This window comes from Toxorhynchites rutilus, chromosome 3, assembly GCF_029784135.1.
Source record: "Toxorhynchites rutilus septentrionalis strain SRP chromosome 3, ASM2978413v1, whole genome shotgun sequence".
Taxonomy (NCBI): domain Eukaryota; kingdom Metazoa; phylum Arthropoda; class Insecta; order Diptera; family Culicidae; genus Toxorhynchites; species Toxorhynchites rutilus.
The window spans coordinates 138,949,652-138,968,905 of record NC_073746.1 but is presented as its reverse complement, the minus strand read 5'-3'; the positions used below and the strand labels follow the sequence as shown (position 1 = coordinate 138,968,905).

The 19,254-nt window shown below is 38.7% G+C and overlaps 1 protein-coding gene across 1 annotated transcript in view; it reads right to left on the bottom strand.

The window, feature by feature from the left end:
* LOC129778213 (uncharacterized) overlaps nucleotides 1-19,254 on the bottom strand; it is a 41,897-nt gene that overhangs the window by 1,786 nt on the left and 20,857 nt on the right. The gene's annotated exons all lie outside the window — the stretch shown is intronic.

Sequence of the window (19,254 nt, the reverse complement as noted above, 5' to 3'; positions counted from 1 at the left end):
AGGAATTTTATGTGTTATAGATGTGAAGGGGTAATATCCTTTGCAAACATTTCAAACCGGAAGAATTGCCCAGACATGCACTATTTCGAACTGCAGCTATTCCATGCCAAACCGATATAGTGGTTCTCTGGTTTTCTTGAAAAGTGGTAGTTTTGTTCTTCATCGCAAAATATTAGACCTGTGTATTTTTTTATTTTTTTATTTCACTTTTTCCCCTTCTTAGAAAATGTCTTTTTTCAAAAACTATTTTGGAAATTCTTTTGAAAACAACTTTTGAACTACTAGACCGATTCAGATGAATTTAGCTAGTCAATTAGCTAGTAAAGGGTGTGTCACATCAAATTGCATCACGGAAAAAACGCTGTAGAAATTCGCCCAGTAGACCGATCCTTTTGAAAATTTTAGACAGTAAAATAAAAACTATTAAACAACTTTTGGCATTTTCTTTTTATTCATACTTCGAGCTCAAGCCCGTATGCTCGCACCTTCCTCTTTACCCTGTCCATAAGGTTCTGTACAACGTCAGGTTGTAGTTTTTTTTTTGAACAGAAATCCATTTTCTCTTGAAGTCCGCCTCCGATTTGACAACTTTTGGGTTCTTCCGGAGGGCCTGCTTCATAATCGCCCAATATTTCTCTATTGGGCGAAGCTCCGGCGCGTTGGGCGGGTTCATTTCCTTTGGCACGAAGGTGACCCCGTTGGCTTCGTACCACTCCAACACGTCCTTTGAATAGTGGCACGAAGCGAGATCCGGCCAGAAGATGGTCGGGCCCTCGTGCTGCTTCAATAGTGGTAGTAAGCGCTTCTGTAGGCACTCCTTAAGGTAAACCTGCCCGTTTACTGTGCCGGTCATCACGAAGGGGGCCCTCCGCTTTCCGCAAGAGCAGGTCGCTTGCCACACCATGTACTTTTTGGCAAACTTGGATAGTTTCTGCTTGCGAATCTCCTCCGGAACGCTGAATTTGTCCTCTGCGGAGAAGAACAACAGGCCCGGCAGCTGACGAAAGTCCGCTTTGACGTAGGTTTCGTCGTCCATTACCAGGCAATGCGGCTTCGTCAGCATTTCGGTGTACAGCTTTCGGGTTCGCGTCATCCCCACCATGTTTTGCCTTTCGTCGCGGTTAGGAGCCTTCTGAACCTTGTATGTACGCAGGCCCTCCCGCTGCTTGGTCCGCTGGACGAATGAACTTGACAAATTCAGCTTATTGGCGACATCCCGGACCGAACTTCTCGGATCACGTCTAAACTGCTAAACGTCTAAAATCTTTTTCACTGACGGAGCATCCATTTTTGCCGTTCTTCACCTTCCGGTCGATGGTTAGGTTCTTGAAGTATCGTTTTAGTACTCTGCTGACCGTGGATTGGACGATTCCCAGCATCTTACCGATGTCCCGATGTGACAATTCCGGATTCTCGAAATGAGTGCACAGGATTAATTCACGACGCTCTTTTTCGTTCGACGACATTTTTCCAAATTTACTAAAAATTGACAGTGAAGCATGGCCAACGTGATCTATACACTCTTATCTGATTATAAGCGAAAGCTGAAGATATAATTCCTAATAATTAAATTTCTACAGCGTTTTTTCCGTGATGCAATTTGATGTGACACACCCTTTATTTCTCGGAAAAAACATCGGATCATCGGTTAACTTTGAGAAGTCATGACTCCAAAACAAGAAAAGCCTCTCTGATTTTTGGATATGTTGTGTACAAAAACCTAAGCTTTCAAGACAAGAGATAGAATAGCACTTCATTATTAATTTCAGGTTATGATTTCTATGCTCATGAGTTTCTATGCTGGCTACGGAAAGACGGTCATCATAGCAATCCCTTGTCTTGAAAGCTTAGGTTTTTTTACACAACATATCCAAAAATCAGAGAGGCTTTTCTTGTTTTGGAGCCATGATTTCTTAAAGTTAACCGATGATCCGATGGTTTTTCCGAGAAATACTAGCTAATTGACTAGCTAAATTCATCTGAATCGGTCTAGTAGTTCAAAAGTTGTTTTCAAAAGAATTTTTGAAAAAAGACATTTTCTAAGAAGGGGAAAAAGTGAAATCAAAAAATAAAAAAAAATACACGGGTCTAATATTTTGCGATGAAGAACAAAACTACCACTTTTCACGGAAACCAGAGAACCACTATATCGGTTTGGCATGGAATAGCTGCAGTTCAAAATAGTGCAGATCTGGGCAATTTTTCCGGTTTGAAATGTTTGCAAAGGATATTACCCCTTCAAGTCTATAACACATAAAATCCAAATCTATAACAAATAAAATCGCGCGATCCTGTGATTTTAATTGCAGATCGCCAAGAAAGCTTCTGGATGGGTATCTAAACATCGTTTGCCAAAGAAAACTATCCAACGGAATCAAATATTAACAATAAATATATAAATATATAAACAGCAAAAAACAAATACAATCAATAATTACAAAAACAAAATCCATTTTTTTCGCAAGTGTAATATTTTTCCAAGAAAGACTAGACTAGACTAGACTTTTAATTTGATATATCGATCATCGGTCCAGTAGTTCAAAAATTATGAATTTTTGAAAAAAGTGGAAAAAAGGAAAAAAAAGTTGATTTTTTGAGTCACCCTAAAATGAAGGTGGACATCCTAATGAAAAAATAAAGAAACACGAGGTTTTTTTCTTCATCAGGGTAAAGAACGATAAAGAGCGTAACTACACTCTGTCCAATTTCTATAAGACCAGGTGATGATCTTGCTGCTTTCAAGGCCCCTAGAAGTATATCCTAAGGTGGGCTAAAAGCACTCTTCAGCCATCTTGGAAGTCTACTGTGTTTTGTTTGTAAACAAAACACAATAAGCTAGTGCCGAAGCTCGCTCATGATCAGTCTCTTTCACGCTACAGGCAAATAATTCCCCTTCTGCTTTCTTCCGTACAGTTTTCAAATACTGCTCTTCTAACTAACTTAGTGAAGAAACGGCCTCACCTTAGGATATACTTCTAGGCGCCTTGGCTGCTTTGTGTAATTGTAAACAAACAACGCTTCAATTTATATTCTAGTGTATTTGTATTGGTAACTATCATACGCTGCATGATTTTCATATGTGTGTGTGCAAGCGTTGAGCGTGAACAAATGTTTTTGCATTTTTCAAGTGTCAAGTTTCTATAACACCAATTACGTTTTCCGTTGTTTTTAGTTAGTTTGATTAATAAATTTGGGAAATGCCGATGCATTTCACCAACAAAATGTTGGAATTAGAGAAATTCGGGTTGGACGATCCCATCAAGTAGTTATCAATTATTTGACGAATCCTCAAGGATACGGTAAAAATAAGAGAGCTCCACGTAAATCGAAGCTTCCTGACCGGGATAATCGGGAAATAGTTAGAACAGTCTCGAATACTTCAAAATCGCATATGCAAATAATGCAAACTTTGAATCTAAATAATTCACGGGCGACAATTCGTCAAATTTTGGCAAAAAGTCCTTACATAAAGAGGGCTAAAAAGCTTAAAGCTCCTAATCTAACACCATCTCACATCGAAAGACGCCTGAGTTTTGCCAAAGCTCACATAAATCAACAGTGGGACATGGTATGTCACGACAAAGAACGTTTTCGAAAGAATACATTTTGCTATATACCATAATGAATAGTTCAACAATAATTTTTTTACTTTTAACTTTGCTAGGTTATCTTCAGTGACGAAAAAAATCATTTTGGATGGTTTCAACGGGTACTGGCGTGATTTACGGAAGGAGGAACAGTATTTTGCAACCAAGAATTTTGGTGGAGGCTCGTGCATGGTTAGGGCGGGATTCTGTGCAACCGGAAAGCTCAAGATAGCTTTCACATCATTCAAGGATTACATACATGTTCTGAAATCCTCTCTCCTACCGTTTTTGCGTGGATATCGTCACGAAAAATTCACATTCCAGCAAAATAATGCTACTATTCATACCAGCAAGGAAACTAAACAGTGGATTAAGGACAAAAAACTTAATTTTTGGGACTGATTAGTTCGCTCTCCAGTCTTGAATCCTGTTGAAAATCTTAGGGGGATCCTTGTACGCAGAATCTACACTGAAGGAAAGCGGTACACCACGTTTGGAGAGCTCAAGTTCGCAAAATCGCAAATCGCAATCGCAATGGAAAAATATCGAGAATTCCGTTCAAAAAAATTTGGTAAATACTATGTCAACAGGAATTTTCCAGGTATTTAGCCCAAAATGGCAAGGTTGACAATTATTGACAAGTAAATCAAGCAATAGTTTTGGAATTTTCATTCATAATACATATGAATTGTGAAATGGTCTTATAGAAACTTGACAGCTGAAATTATCATATTTAAGCACAATAAATAAACAAACAAATCGGTTGAACGAAATTTACGTTAAATATACTTTATTCTAAGCATTCAATAATGTATGAATGTATCTTGTTGAAATTTTAACTGCTTGTTTTGCTTGCTAAATATAATCAAGGTGGTCTTATAGAAGTTGGCAGAGTGTACCACTTTTCACGAAAATCTGTGAACCACTAGAGGAAATCAGGATAAAACCGACACCCTAAGGTTTTCCACATATTTCCAAGACCTTCCATGTTTCTTCGACTTCAGTATCTACAGTACAGTATCTTTTGATCATGATTTGAGTGGAACTCGAATTTTGATAGAATACAAAAATTGATTGTTTTAGGTGAAATAAATGGGAGATCGACACCTTGTCAAATAAAACCGACACCTTTAGAGAAACGAATAAAAACTTGTTACAATATTTTCGAAGTATTAATAGGCTTTTTATATACTATGTTGACACTTTAAGAGGGGATGAGGGGGATAGTTTCAAATTGTATGTAATTGATTGCTCAGATTTTGAATGATAAAAAAATAAATAAGTTCCTGTATTTCTACGGCAAGAAAAAGCTATTCACTGATGGCTTATTGGACCTTAGAGGGGTGACACCCATGACCCATTACAGTAATTTGTATTGAAAAAAAAACATGATTTTGAATGAAGGTAACCGGTTGTTATGTATGGTATTATTTAACAAAACAAGTCCTTATTAAAAAAGACCATGATATAGAATTTTTCTTGTTTTTTATATTTATTTTTTCTTATACTATGTCTTTCATTTCTGTACTGGGGTGTAACTTGAAAGTCTCGAGAACGAGGAGATCGGAGTACAAAGTTTTGAGCGTTAAAATCTCTACCGGATAAACGAAGTTGTATGAAAATAACATTAGGCGTCGTGCACAAATTACGTAACGCGATAAGCGGTGGGGGGGAGGTGGGTCGTGGTTGCGTTACTTTCTGTGTATTAGAGATAGGAAATTGCGTTACGTAGGGGGGGAGGGGTTACAAAATCCGGATTTTTAGCGTTACGTAATTTGTGCACGACGTCTTACTCGAAAGATAAAAGGTCTACGAGAGATGTTCATCGTTTAGTGGCCATGAAAACTTGTTTCAATAGCTCAAATGGGATAAAAAAAAACTGTCGGTCCCAGTGACCAACGCGTGAAGATTTCGTGATTTCTTTTTCGCCCTCTTTAATATTATAATAAATACGTTTCTTGGTTCTGTAAATTTGATCCTTCATTGGAAAACGAAAACAAAGAGTTAATAACGAAGTATTATGGAAGGGGTGACACGCTAGAAACCTGCCCCGACTGTCACCCAGTTACGCTACCCCACTGCCTCTATCATAGAAGTATTGGTCCTTATTGGCGAAAAACTCTTGCAATCGATTTTTACAATTTTCTCTTGATCCCAATTTCTTATCACTCTGGAAGTTTTTCAATTTTACAATGTTTTGCAATAAATCCAGTGTATTGCAAGAAAAAAATTAAAAATGTGGTTAAGACGGGAGGGGGAGAGTTGTAGCTGGAATTGGAGAGATGCCAGCTATCATCGTCGTAGAGAACAATGTCCGCGAAGCCCCGATGTTGTTCAAAACTTCTGGCACAAGAAGCTGACCGTCGCACATCCAAAGATAGCTGAGTGCTTCAACAAGGTGTTGCGTGATCCACACAACCTACCTGAATTCGCCACCCATGGCGTCACCTTCCTCCTCCCGAAAGACAGCAACACAAGAAGAGCAGAATATATATACGACAAATACGCATGACTGCCAAGACCAGGCCATCATCGCCAGATGGTATATATTACCAGCGGAACTTAAGTATGGTCTATATCTATATCTATATCTATATCTCTGCACCTCAGTGATGGGGAGGATGTGTTGCAGTCTAGAACGCTGCAGATAAAGAGGGGTATATTTCAAGGCGACTCTTTCAGCCCGCTTTGGTTTTGTCTGGCACTGAACCCCCTCAGTAGGACGCTCAGAAGAAACGTTCATGGCTATAAGATAAGGTATGGTGACGGCGCCCATGAAAAAGTGACCCATACCTTCTACATTGATGATCTCAAGGTCTACGCTGATTCACGTCAGTGTCTGGGTGTAGCTATCCGGGTTGTCGAAAACATAAGCAGGGACATCTGCATGGAGTTCGGCCTCGACAAGTGCCACTGTATACATCTGCTGAAAGGACAGCTCACCGAAACCGGAGGTTACGAGGTCTATGATAGCGAGTTGATAAGAGACATGGCTCGAGGCGAATCTTATAATTATCTTGGATTCCGATAGCTCACCGGGATTCGCCGACATCAAGACGGAATTGCGAGACAAGCCCTTGAGTCGAGTGAACTCTGTCCTAAGGATTTTCAACTCGGGGAACAAGGTACGCGCGATCAACATTTTTGCGGTTCCCCTGTTGTCCTTCAGTTTTGAAGTAGTCAAGTGGAGCAATACTGACCTAGAATACCTTGAGAGGAGGATGAGGAAAGCATTTAAAAAAGTCGGAATGCACTATCCTCAAGCGGCACTGGAGAGAGTGTCACTACCACGCAAAGAAGGGGGAATTGGAATCGTCGACATATCTGCACTATATGTTGCCCAAGTACGACAACTGCGCGAGTACTTCGCAGAACGCGCCAACCAAAACGCGCTATATCGGGCTGTCTGCGCCGCCGACAGAGGATACAGCGCTCTGCACTTGGCGCAAGCGGAGTACCAACTCAACTGCAATCTGCAGACAGTGGAGGAGAAGATTGCAGCTTGGAAGCAGAAGGCAGTGCATGGTGCCCACCCCCATCAACTGGACCGGCCACACGTCGACAAGGCCGCATCTAATCTGTGGCTAACGCGTGGTGAACTCTCTTCAGTAGTAGAAGCCGACATGATAGCCATCCAGGACAGGATAATGCCGACGAGAAACTGCAGGCGGTACGTCTGGCATCAAGACGTTGATGATATTTGCCGGATGTGCCATCAATCAGGTGAAAACATAGAGCACATTATGGGAGGCTGTCCCGTTTTGGCCAACGCAGCCTACACCGAGCGCCACAACAACGTAGCCTGCATTGTCCATCGACAACTGGCGCTCCAATGTGGTCTATTGGAAGACAACGTACCAAACTACCGGTACCCGCTTGCACCTGTCCTGGAAAATTACCGTTTCAAGCTGTACTGGGATCGCACTGTTCTGACCTACCTCTCGATCCACCACAACCGCCCAGATATTATGGTATACGACAAGAGCGACCGACATGTCACCATCATCGATGTCGCTATTTCACTGAACCAAAATTTAGAGGAGTCCCACGGTCGCAAAATCTGCAAGTACCGACCATATGCCATTTGTATTCAAAGAATTGTGGGGGCTAAAGGAGGTTCGAAGAACTGTTCCAGTCGTTCTTTCTGGAATTGAAATTGTCCCGAAGACTCTTTTGGGAGCGCCCACTAAAAGATCGCTTCAATTTATTATCTCTTCGGTTCCTCATCCGGTGTAAGGTTATGAACCCATTGGTGATCGGAAATTTTGAACAGCTGATCGAGCTAAATTTTCAATCTGGGTTCATGAGTCCATATCATGAATTCATCTCCATGCAGGTTGATCCTTCTTCGTATATTCCCAACCGTGTTTGTTTTCCTGACTACATCAATTCCTCTGTGCATTTTGATCTGTCCATGAAGCAGGATATCCATGGAACATCAGATTATCTTCGATCGAGGATCGTTCCAACGATCTTCGATGCAAAGTATGGGGATATCAATTGTGATAATATGTACTTTACTGATGGGTTCTCTATGAATGAGTCCACAGGATTTGGAGTGTTCAACGAATTTTTTAGCACCTCCCACAGTCTTCAGAATCCTTGCTCAGTGTATATTGCTGAATTGGCAGCGATACACTGGGCGCTGGACAGCGTTGCCTCACGACCTGTTGAACACTATTACATTGTAACGGATAGTCTTAGCTCTGTTGAAGCTATCCGTTCAGTGAGGCCGGAAAAGCACTCGCCGTACTTCCTTGAGAGAATACGAAAAATTTTGAGTGCTTTATCCAGACGCTGTTATGTCATTACCTTTGTCTGTGTCCCTTCACATTGCTCAATTCCGGGTAATGAGAGGGCTGACTCATTAGCAAAGGTAGGTGCAATTGAAGGCGATATTTATCAGCGTCAAATCGCCTTCAATGAATTTTATTCTTTAGTCTGCAAAAATACCATAGTTAACTGGCAACGCAAATGGAACGAAGATGAATTGGGCCGGTTGCTCCACTCTATTATCCCTAAGGTTAGCCTCAAACCATGGTTCAAAAGTCTGGACTTGAGTCGGGATTTTATTCGCACCTTCTCCCGACTCATGTCCAATCACTATTCGTTAGATGCGCTACTCTTTCGTATTAATCTTGCCGACAACAATCTTTGTGTTTGTGGCCAAAGTTACCACGACATCGAGCACGTTGTTTGGTCGTGCGAGCTGTATCTTGTCACCAGATCGAATTTAGAAGACACCCTTCGGGCCCGAGGAAGGCAGCCCATGGTGCCGGTGAGAGACGTGTTGGCTCGGTTAGACCTTGATTACATGTCCCAAATATATGTATTCCTTAAAGCTATCGATCTTCGTGTGTGATTGTCCTTATACCCTTAGTTTTTCCTTTTCCTTTTCCTTTGTGAGAGATCGGATCCCTTCTTAAGAATAAGATGAAATGTAAATACATATTAGATATAAGATAGGTTTAAGAATTGAGTGTGATGAGTGTGATTGAGAGTGTGAGTGTGATCATTGTCAATATATCCTCATATCCCCTCCTTTTCCTGAAGAAAATATGTCACCCTTCTAAACTCGAGTCGACCGCGAGTAATCGGTTTCCTATATTATTAACATTAGAATTAAGGAAAAATGTATATATACTAGTAACAATACAGTAAGGAGTTCGGCTCCTTTAAACCTATGTAACTGAGCCTGTAAAAATAAACGATTTAAATAAAAAAAAATTCCTCACTAAAGCCAGCTACCGAGAAAATAATGGATAACTTTTTCCACAACCTAATATTACAAATGATTTGAAAACAATAAATTGGAAGCTTTTCTGAGAATCAAATCTAATTGCAATGATGAAATCAATCCTAATTCTGGATTCCAAATTAAGCATACCTTGACAAAATAATTCACGCGTTATGTATTTTGCTTTTGAATGACTATATCGTCACTATTCCAGTTTTCTCCAAGCGGTTTCGTTATATTCATTCGTGTTCGTATTCTTTCGTACCGTTTGTGAACGGTTTGCCTGTCTCTACCATGGAGGCTAACGTCCCAATTGTACGCAAACATGTTGTTTGTTGCTCTTCCCCCATAGCACAATTAGCGAGTAAAGTCTAAAAAACATACCCACTTTATTTGTTAAATAGTCTACTTGTTTTAATAATTTCGCAGTTTGTCGTATAACAAAGAAAAAGCTGAATAAATTTCTTATATACTGGTACGACACATATGACAATAACGATTTTGTGTAATATGCAAACGTCAAATGCATATTACACATATGCCTACGTCAGAATAAAATGTCACACATTTATCTGTTACAGTATCGGCACAATAAACTCCATTCACAATTCAGCGATCTGGCTTGCATTTGCGCCATTATAAAAGAAAAAGTGTAAAATATACCGAATTTTCACATTGTTGACTTCCATTGTAACTGTAACTCTCAACTGCATGGAACAAACAAAAAACAGCAAAAGTTTTATTTAATGTGAAATGTCACTTTTACAAAGAACATGAACTTAAAACCGTATGATCTATATTACGCGACATATTGATCACTAAAGCGAACATAATGGACTACTTTTTCCCCAACCTAATATAATAAGGGATATGGTAAATAGGCTAACTGAATGCCATAATTTCGTAGTCTTGCGTTAAAAATGCGGCCGTGTCACCCCCTGCGATTTTTATTTACATTAGTAAATTTTGTCAGTCAAAATGTTCTACAGTCAGTCAGCATGTTCTACATTTGACGTCAAGTCTGAAAATGGAATTTTCGGCAATGATATCGCTCAGAAAAAAAAACAAAAAATATTAATAGACTTTACACCGTGATAACGCGTTATTTCGCAAAGTTATCTTTATGAACCTTATCCATCTGATGTAACTTCTTTCTTCTTCCAAAACAAAAATTACATCACCAGAAGTTCTTCAGAAGTTCGGAAACAAGAACTGAAGCGAATTGCGGAAAATGCGTTCGGAAAATGTTTTAATTCGTTAAATTATTCGTTGCTGTGATAATGGTGCGTTATTTTGGAAGTGGTAAACTCGAAAAAAAATTATAATCATATATTTGTTTGTATGAACAAATTCCCTGTAGGGTAGAAGTACCTATCATCGCAATAGTACCAATTATGGTAATACGAGTGAGTTTTTTGTTAGTTTAGAAAGCACATCCTATAAAGGATCTAAAATCTAATACTATTTTTAAACATCAGAAATCTCTTCTTTGTCGATTCTGGTACTTGATTCCATGCGAAACATTGTTCTTTCGTTAAAAAATTTAGTTTGAAAATAGTTTGTCCCATTGATGCTTGCTCCTTAGCATTTTGCTAAGGAGTATGCGATCAAAATAATGAGATTTTTATGCTGTGAAGTGGCTGTTTTGATGCAAACAGTGTTGACGTATACATTACAATCTTCTTGATGTTGTGATTCGGGCAATTTATACGATTTAATCGAAATAAACATGTATTTTTGTTTTATCATAATTGGTTCAATTTCACATCTACGTGCCAATTATCGCAATACCGAAAGATGCATGTCCCTATTATGGTTGTAGGAAATCACTGCAAAGCTGAAAAGCAGAGCTGCTATATGTTCCTATTATGGTTTTACGTTGTTATGATATGGTTGTTATGCTATTATGGTTGTACCTCACGTTTTCACGCTGTGCAATTGCATATCATAGGGCGTTTTTGAACGCTCGATAATGTTGTGAAATAGCACTATGCGTGTCCGATCGAAGCATATTTGTTTGATCCACTCTGTTGAAAATTAAACCTTAGATGAAAAATGTTCTCCCGTGGCCGAGTGGTTAGCGTCACACATTATCATGCCGGGGGTTCGGGTTCGATTTCCGTTCTGGCCGGGATATTTTTCGTCGAAGAAATTTCTCCCGACTTGCACTGCGGTCACGCGTATTCTAGAACTTGCTACTTCAGAATACATTCAAGGCGTATTTTCGGCATAGAAATTTCAACTAAGTATTAGTAACAAAAATGACGTAAGTAAATACATACGTTGAGAAGGCAAGAGTTCCACTGAGAACGTAAGTGCCATCCAAGAAGAAGAAGATGAATGGGTTAGTACCCTTTGTTCAGTTACTGAAGAGAAGCGAAAACTTCATCACAACCCACACGCCTTTGTGATTCTCTTGTCAGCTAGCAGAGAGACCTAGCAATGATGAGCCGGCAGTTATTTTACAACCGGGAAGCACATAACAACAGTCTAATCTAGAGATGAAACGGATATTCAGTATCCTGCCTATCCGGTCCATATTTGGTATCCGGCCGGATACCGGATATTAGAAAAAATTAAACTATAATTTCTCATTAACAGAAGATAAATCATAACCGGAACTTGTAATGCTTGTTAATCCTTTTTTGATTTGTAGTCAATAACTCTCTCAGATTATCATCCCGGAAGATCTCAGTTTTTTTTTTAATTTTAATAATTGGTTCATGTTCTTTGCATATTGGAATTATGTGGCACAAAATCTGTCTGGAAAGCCATAGTTATCGTAAGAGAAAGTCAATTAAGAGAATCGATCAAAGCAAACATTAGGTAAAAATTACCGAATAATTAATAATAAATAATTACCCTTGTATAGAATTTATTGAATTTCAAAACTGCATTCTGATTTGGGAATAATCGTATTATTGAAAAAGTATTCATTAGAAAAGGGAAATTTTTCATTCTATCAAAACATTTTCCTGTAGTAAAATAACCTACAGTAGAGTTTTTGGAATCAAATGAATGCTGATGGATAAGGTTAATTGGATTTTCTATTGACTTGGTTAATAAAACACTACGTTAATCTACATAATTAAAAAAAAAAACAGAAAAAATCGATTTTTTTTTCTTTCCAGTATTGTTATTCTCTACACCTACACACAAAAAAATAGAAGCATTCAAGTATCAAACTTCAAAACTTGAAGCTTCAAATGAAGCTTTAAAATGATGTACATCACATCTTCATGCGTTGGTTTTTCACAAAGTTACAGCGTTTCCAGAATCACTTAAAAACTTCGACTTCGCGCTCCGTTCATATAATTTTTGTAGAGTGTAGAATCAATGACATATTATTGCATACTAGGAAAAAGATTTAGAGTCATAGTTTTTTATTAATAATTATCGAAGTATTATTTGAATCCTATTAATACTTTTTCCATGTGACACCGACTATTACCATAATAGGTACACTGAAACACATACATAGAAAAAGTATACTTTTGTATGCTTTTAAACTAAAATAGAGTATTTGTTCGCAAATTACTGCAAATTGGTGACATATCTCCTCCATAATAGGGTCACTTACCCTACTTTTCTCGCAAAATGTACATGGTACATTCACAATAGTACTGTTATAATTGTACTGAAATCATGAATATGAATATGAATATCATAATTTTTTGCGGATTTAATAATTTTATACCGATCGTTAGAATCAAATGAATCGTTGCACATTTGAGCCAGTTAGTTCGCAAAGCTCCTCGTTCAGATCGCAATTTTGCATTCTACTACTGCATGCAGCGAGACATTCGTATTCGACACAGCAATGGAATGAAACTGTCGATGACATTTTCGCTGGAAATGATGTGTGCATATTCGCGCGAGCTTCGTGCACTCCGTTCATGGCCTATGATTACTTGAAAACACTGAAAGAAGCACACCACCCCACTCGGTGGAGGACAAGTGCGCCTTCATATTGCTGCCCCGTACACACGCCCTAGCCGGTCTGAGTAGCCTCGGGAGTACATAATTAATCTGACCCAGATGGGTAAGAAACACGAGTTTTGTGGCCGCTGAATGGGTCGGGCCGATAACAGGTTACTAGCGCCAAGGGTGAAAGGATGATGCATTGGAATTCGAAACCGCAAAACAGAACACCGCAGTCGGGCTGGTAGGCTCGAAAGAAAATGAACCGGTATCGAGCGAAATGACCTGCCCCGGTTTCTCGCCCCAACGTTACAACGAAATCGGAGGGGTCTCTGACTGCGGCAAGCGCGGTACAATCTCTGCGAGGGTACCCTTTGTTGATTCCAGCTGAGTTTGTGGTGGTAAAAAATGGCTTTCGCTATGGATCAGTTTAAATTAACCAAAAGGTCGTTCGATCACTGGTCGAAGCAGCATAAAACATTGAATGAATGCAGCCGGCTCTATTACCGCTGATAGTCAGCTGGTGGCGAGGCTGGATCGGGACACCCCGTTGAACCTTTGGTAGATTGTATAATAGCTGCTGCTACCGGTGGCTTGAGAAGTCTAATTCAAATTAGTTTTGAATTAATGTCGGGGAGTCACACTGAATCATGACCCTGTTCCAGATTATCATGCTGTAATTATGCTTCTTGTCTAGGTGTACATGTTCAGTTCTTTTTTTTCTATTTTAATGAATTGGATCAAATAGATAACCACAGGCTAGAGAGGAAATCGTGATTTAAGTGGGACACATTGAGAGCTATAAAAGTAACGCTGCATTAAGTTAGTCAATGGATATGGTATGAATACAAACAGTGTATTATGTTTGTCTCATGTTTCAACAATTCCTAATAATCTGGTAAATTCAGATTATTTTATATTACAATTGAAAAGAACAGCACACAAACTATTGTTGTTGACAATGATGTCAAGAATTTCTAGATGAAACTGATGCAAATTTTGGGTATTTGAATGAAAATTACGTATAACATTCGAACAAATTACAAACAACGCAAGACGGTGTTTTAATGATTCAGTTATCATACCCCCACGTTCGACCTAAAATATAACTCCATTGTCATCATGGTAATACTCTCGTTGAGTAAGATTCGCCAAATGAAAGTTGTTCCACTGCTAAACAGTCAAAGCAACAAAACATTCGTCCGGTCCACTTCGTAACCGAACGTTACATGATTCTGGCCTGCTCCAGGCCGGTAGAAAAAAATCAAACTCCAATCACACGCTGGACCCCTCCTTACATTTATACTCGAGCGAACAGGTGAAGCAATGGCAGAGCAGCCACTGCAGCAGCAGTAGCAGTAAGTCACTTTTTAGCATTTACGCGCCGAAGAAGATGAAAAGTTCAAGTGCTTCATTAATAATTAATGAGATTTTCATCGTTTTGTCGAGGCTTCTCCGACGTGGCATACGCGATTTATGGAATATGTCGAACGCATGCGAGATAATACGAGTGAGAGATAAACAAACAAAAGATTTAAAATAATACACCACAACACATGCGTCTCTAGAGTGCCTCGAAATATGACATAATACGCGTATATGCCGTCAATCGTTCATCATTCGAGAGTCGTCGTATGGGCGTAGGACACTGCCCAACCCATCGCTGGAGAGCTCGGATGAGGTCGCTGCCCCTGCCACCAATTTTTGAAGGTTCGTCGCCTGTGGTTCGCGATCGGTGGGATCAATGCCACTTTGCATGCGTGGGAAACGCAAAAACGGCGGCGTTGGAGGTTAGAAGAGCGCTACATGCCGTAATGCAAAGGTGTCGGGCAATTAATATACCCGGTGGTAATTGGCGGACAAAGGAAGTAAAACCTGATGATTATCCAGTTTGGGAATCTTGGTGGTATTTCTGGAGTCACGCGTGCATGGTAGTTGCATTATGTTGTCACGTTCATATGCTTGTAATTGTTCGCTGGTGAACGAAAAATCATATCCACTAAAAGGTCAACCTGTATATAAATGGGCCTAAGACTTCCGAAACCGTGGTACCAGAAAGGCATGCCAGCATTTTTTCACTTGTTCGGGTACATAACCGAATAGAAAATCGCTTTCTTCGCAAAAGTTGGTCCGCATGCTGGTTTAAGATTTTATGCAATATATACTTTGTTAGCGTGACATTTATTTTGAGTCTCTTGTATCGTGGCTACAACAAACAATTCATTTTCAGCGCATCTTCAATAGTTATGTCGTCAGGAAAAAGAAATTGATATATTTTCACAATTTAGAAAAGTTGACATGTTTTTATTTGAAACTAGCTGACCCGGCAAACTTTATTTTTCGTTATCACATCCACGTTTTCTTACTAAGCGCTGTTCATGGGTCCAATAGCAGAATTATTCATTGATTGATCTTCTAATCTACCCTTTGAAATTACCATTTACTATAAAATTCCTAGTACTTCTACCAAAACTCGACATTATAATATCAGATTATTTTCGGACACAATTCTCGTTCAAGATTTATCAACCACTTGCAAATAACATGTTTCTCCGTTACGTTACATGCCAAATTTGGTTTTATTTGCCTGATTAATTCGCGAGTAATGCAGAAATTTCTTATTCAATTGTATGGCAGCACCCCCCTTAGAGAGGGGTGTTGGAGTGTCTCACTACCGTAAAAACATTTATTACACCCTATAACCTCCACATGCCAAATTTGGTTTTATTTGGTTGATTAATTCTCGAGTAATGCAGAAATTTGTGTTGTGAGGGGGGAGGGGAATCTAACCACCATAGAATCATTTATTGCACCCTAAAACCTCCACACGGCAAATTTCGTTTCATTTGCTTAATTAATTCTCGAGAAATTTAGAAATTTGTGTTTCATTTGTATGGCAGCCCATATATTCATATGTTCATATGTTCTATTTATAGATATGATTAACATGTGACATGTACACGATTAAAATTCGGCTCTGTTACAGCTATAAGCTAATGAGCCTAAAATAAACAAATGAAATGAAAAAATAGAAATTTTGTACAATTTTTTCTATGTAAAACTAATAATTTTAAAAAGTTCGAGGTGTTTGTTTTTTTTTATTCGAAACAACAGAATTGAAAAACAAATTACAGCATCTACTTTTTAAAAAAATTCAACTCATGTTCTTTGTTTTCTTTTCATTTATTTTAGGTTCAACTAAAAAGTGTAACAATAAAATACACTAGAAATTTCTACCTTTTTTCATTTCAGATTGAAACTACAATCCAGAATCACTGTTGAATCACGAATAGAATCCGGAATCACTGCTGGTTTTTTCGGGCCTCTATTGGTTGGTTCTGTAATGTCATTGACATTGGGTTATTTTGAAAGTTTTCTTGAACGGAAAACTGTCGTCGGAATGAATCAAAGCACGTACCGTAGCGGCAACGATTCAGGGCAAACCCAGGGCACTTGATGCAAGTGTCACCAAAAAATGAAATTCCAACTAAACTATTGTTCGAAGAATCCACCTGCGAGAAAGTTATCGTTTTTTGACATAGGAATTCGTCTAACATTTCAATATAGAGGCAAATTTCAACGTTTCGTGTGGAAAAAGTATAGATTTATAACTTTGATATCTCTTTAATTCATGGGTCGATTTCTATACCAAATAAATCGATAGGAAATGTCGCAGCATTTTTTGTCCAATACATCTAGAGTAGAAGAAGTAAATGAAATGAACAATCTAACGAATGAACTAGGTAGGTTTATTCGATTTTACTCGAGGCTCACATTTTCTCACAGCGGAATAAGTAACACACTTGCATACAGTTCGAGTGTTAGCTTACATTGTACAAGGTATAAGATGTCCGCTTTGTGGTTTCGATTTTTAGTTTCACTCTGGATAGCGATCAGTAAACACCATATGTTAAAACTGAGAGTAAATTAGGAAGTACTACTGCTGTGCCGATTACTCGTGTCGCTCAGTGAAAGCATTCTGTGCAATGAAGTATGAGGTTGTTAAACAGAAATAATGAATCAATATAAACTGCAAAAGTGTTAAGCCAGTATATTTCAAATCTCTCTCTTTCTTCAATTTTTAGTTCCGCTCTGGACAGTGATAAGGCAACATCATATGTTGAAGCTGAGAGTCAATATGGAATTTATTTTTTTTTATTTTACCGATTATCATAACAACATATTAACACAGTTTGTGTGAATTTAAAAGTATTTTCGAGGTTATTGGAGACATTTTCCGAGAGATCATTCTGTTTTCGAGAAAATAGGGTTTCCGGGTTGAAAGTGAAAGTGACGTCAAAGTGCAGCACGTTATAGCCCGAATGTGAAAAAGGAATTTTATTGCGGAGAACGTTGTTCCTTCAGTTCAAAACTGAAAGTGAAAAATAGTTCCGTTGCGGTTGTTGTCTTTGTCGCCGTCACCACACAACTGATCCGGTTCGGATTTTTTGTTGCCGTTCTGCGAAATGTATTGCATAGTACAATTTGTGAGTTATATCTTTGGGGCTCTTGGGAGCGTTGGGGATGTACTTTTGCTAATAGATACTAGAAAACTATTTGGATATTCCATATGGTATTCAAATTGAAAGCCCTTGGTGAAGATTTACGTCTCTTCGGTTGGGTCCCCAACATTGCCAACCTGTTTTTTTACTGCCAGCAAACAACCTGTGCTGAACGCAGAATCTAGTGATCAAAACTCGCTTTCGAAGACTTTATAGCATGGACGAGCAAACGTATGGTAAGATCAATTTGGGCAGTTTCCAGGTCATATTCTATGAGGAAACGGCTGGCATCATCATTTTTGACTGTGGAGGCGATCTGGCGTAGTGGTAACATCCATGCCTCTCACGCTAAAGGTCACGAGTTCAATTCTCACTCCCGACATTCTTCCAAAAATGGAAGTAAAAGTGACGAACCAGCCAAATGAGTTGAAAGTCACTATAATACAGATAAAAAAAAAAAAAAATCATTTTTGACATCTGCCAACGATACTCAATTAAAAATATTAGGAGTTTCATGCAGCCACAAACATTTTTGGTATCAAAAATTGGGGATTTTGTGTTTCAACAATGGTTTTTCCACTCCAAATGTGTCAGTTTAGCTTTTGCTGTGTTATCGATTGAATGTTTCTCTGATCAACTCACTTCCGTTTGTTCGAATATGATTTTGTAGAAGTCATTTTCCCCAGTGACATTCGTTTGTAATTACATGCTACGAATAATGACACGAACAAGAACGAGATAATACTGCTCCGGTTAGCACTTCATGATACCCAAGCATACGACCCAAAACGCCATGATCGCTTCAGGTGCTGCAAGTTTATATTCTACTTCGCCTCTCATTCGCTACATATCGAAACAGCATGAAGGTCGCAAATAAAAACTTGAAAGCCCATAAAAATTGTGTTTTCTAGGGCATTTATCTGGTACCCTCATGGAATCATTAAATCAAATGAATTAATGAATAATTATTATTAGAAGTTCAACAATCGATATTCATCTAGAGTTCCTTTGACTATAATACTGAAAATCAAACCGTGCCATATGTCAGCCATGCAGTCAAAATCTTGGTAGTAGTCCCAGTTCTAGAAAAGAACGCTTCAGTTGGCTTATGTCAAATTCCGTCACAATTTTCATTGTCGGCCTAGTAAATGAGATGTTGTAAATAAAAAATGTGACCAATTGTTTTGTAATGACCAAACTTACGAAAGTGCTTCTCCTAAATTTACGACCACTAATTTGACAACCTTCAAAGGGATGCAATGATTTTGAAATTTGTCAGATGGTTTTTGGTGAGATTATAATCAATGTTCACTGAAATTTGTTTTTCTGCGATCAAAAAAAATCGGAATGGTCGAAACGAAAAGATAGATTTTCGCGTTTTTTTGGAGTACAAAAAATCGATCCAAAAAATCGTATATCGTAGAAGAAAAATCGATTTTTTAAATATAGATCCAAGATCGCCCAATCCTACAGTGAGTACACTTTGTCCAACTTCTACGAGTATAAG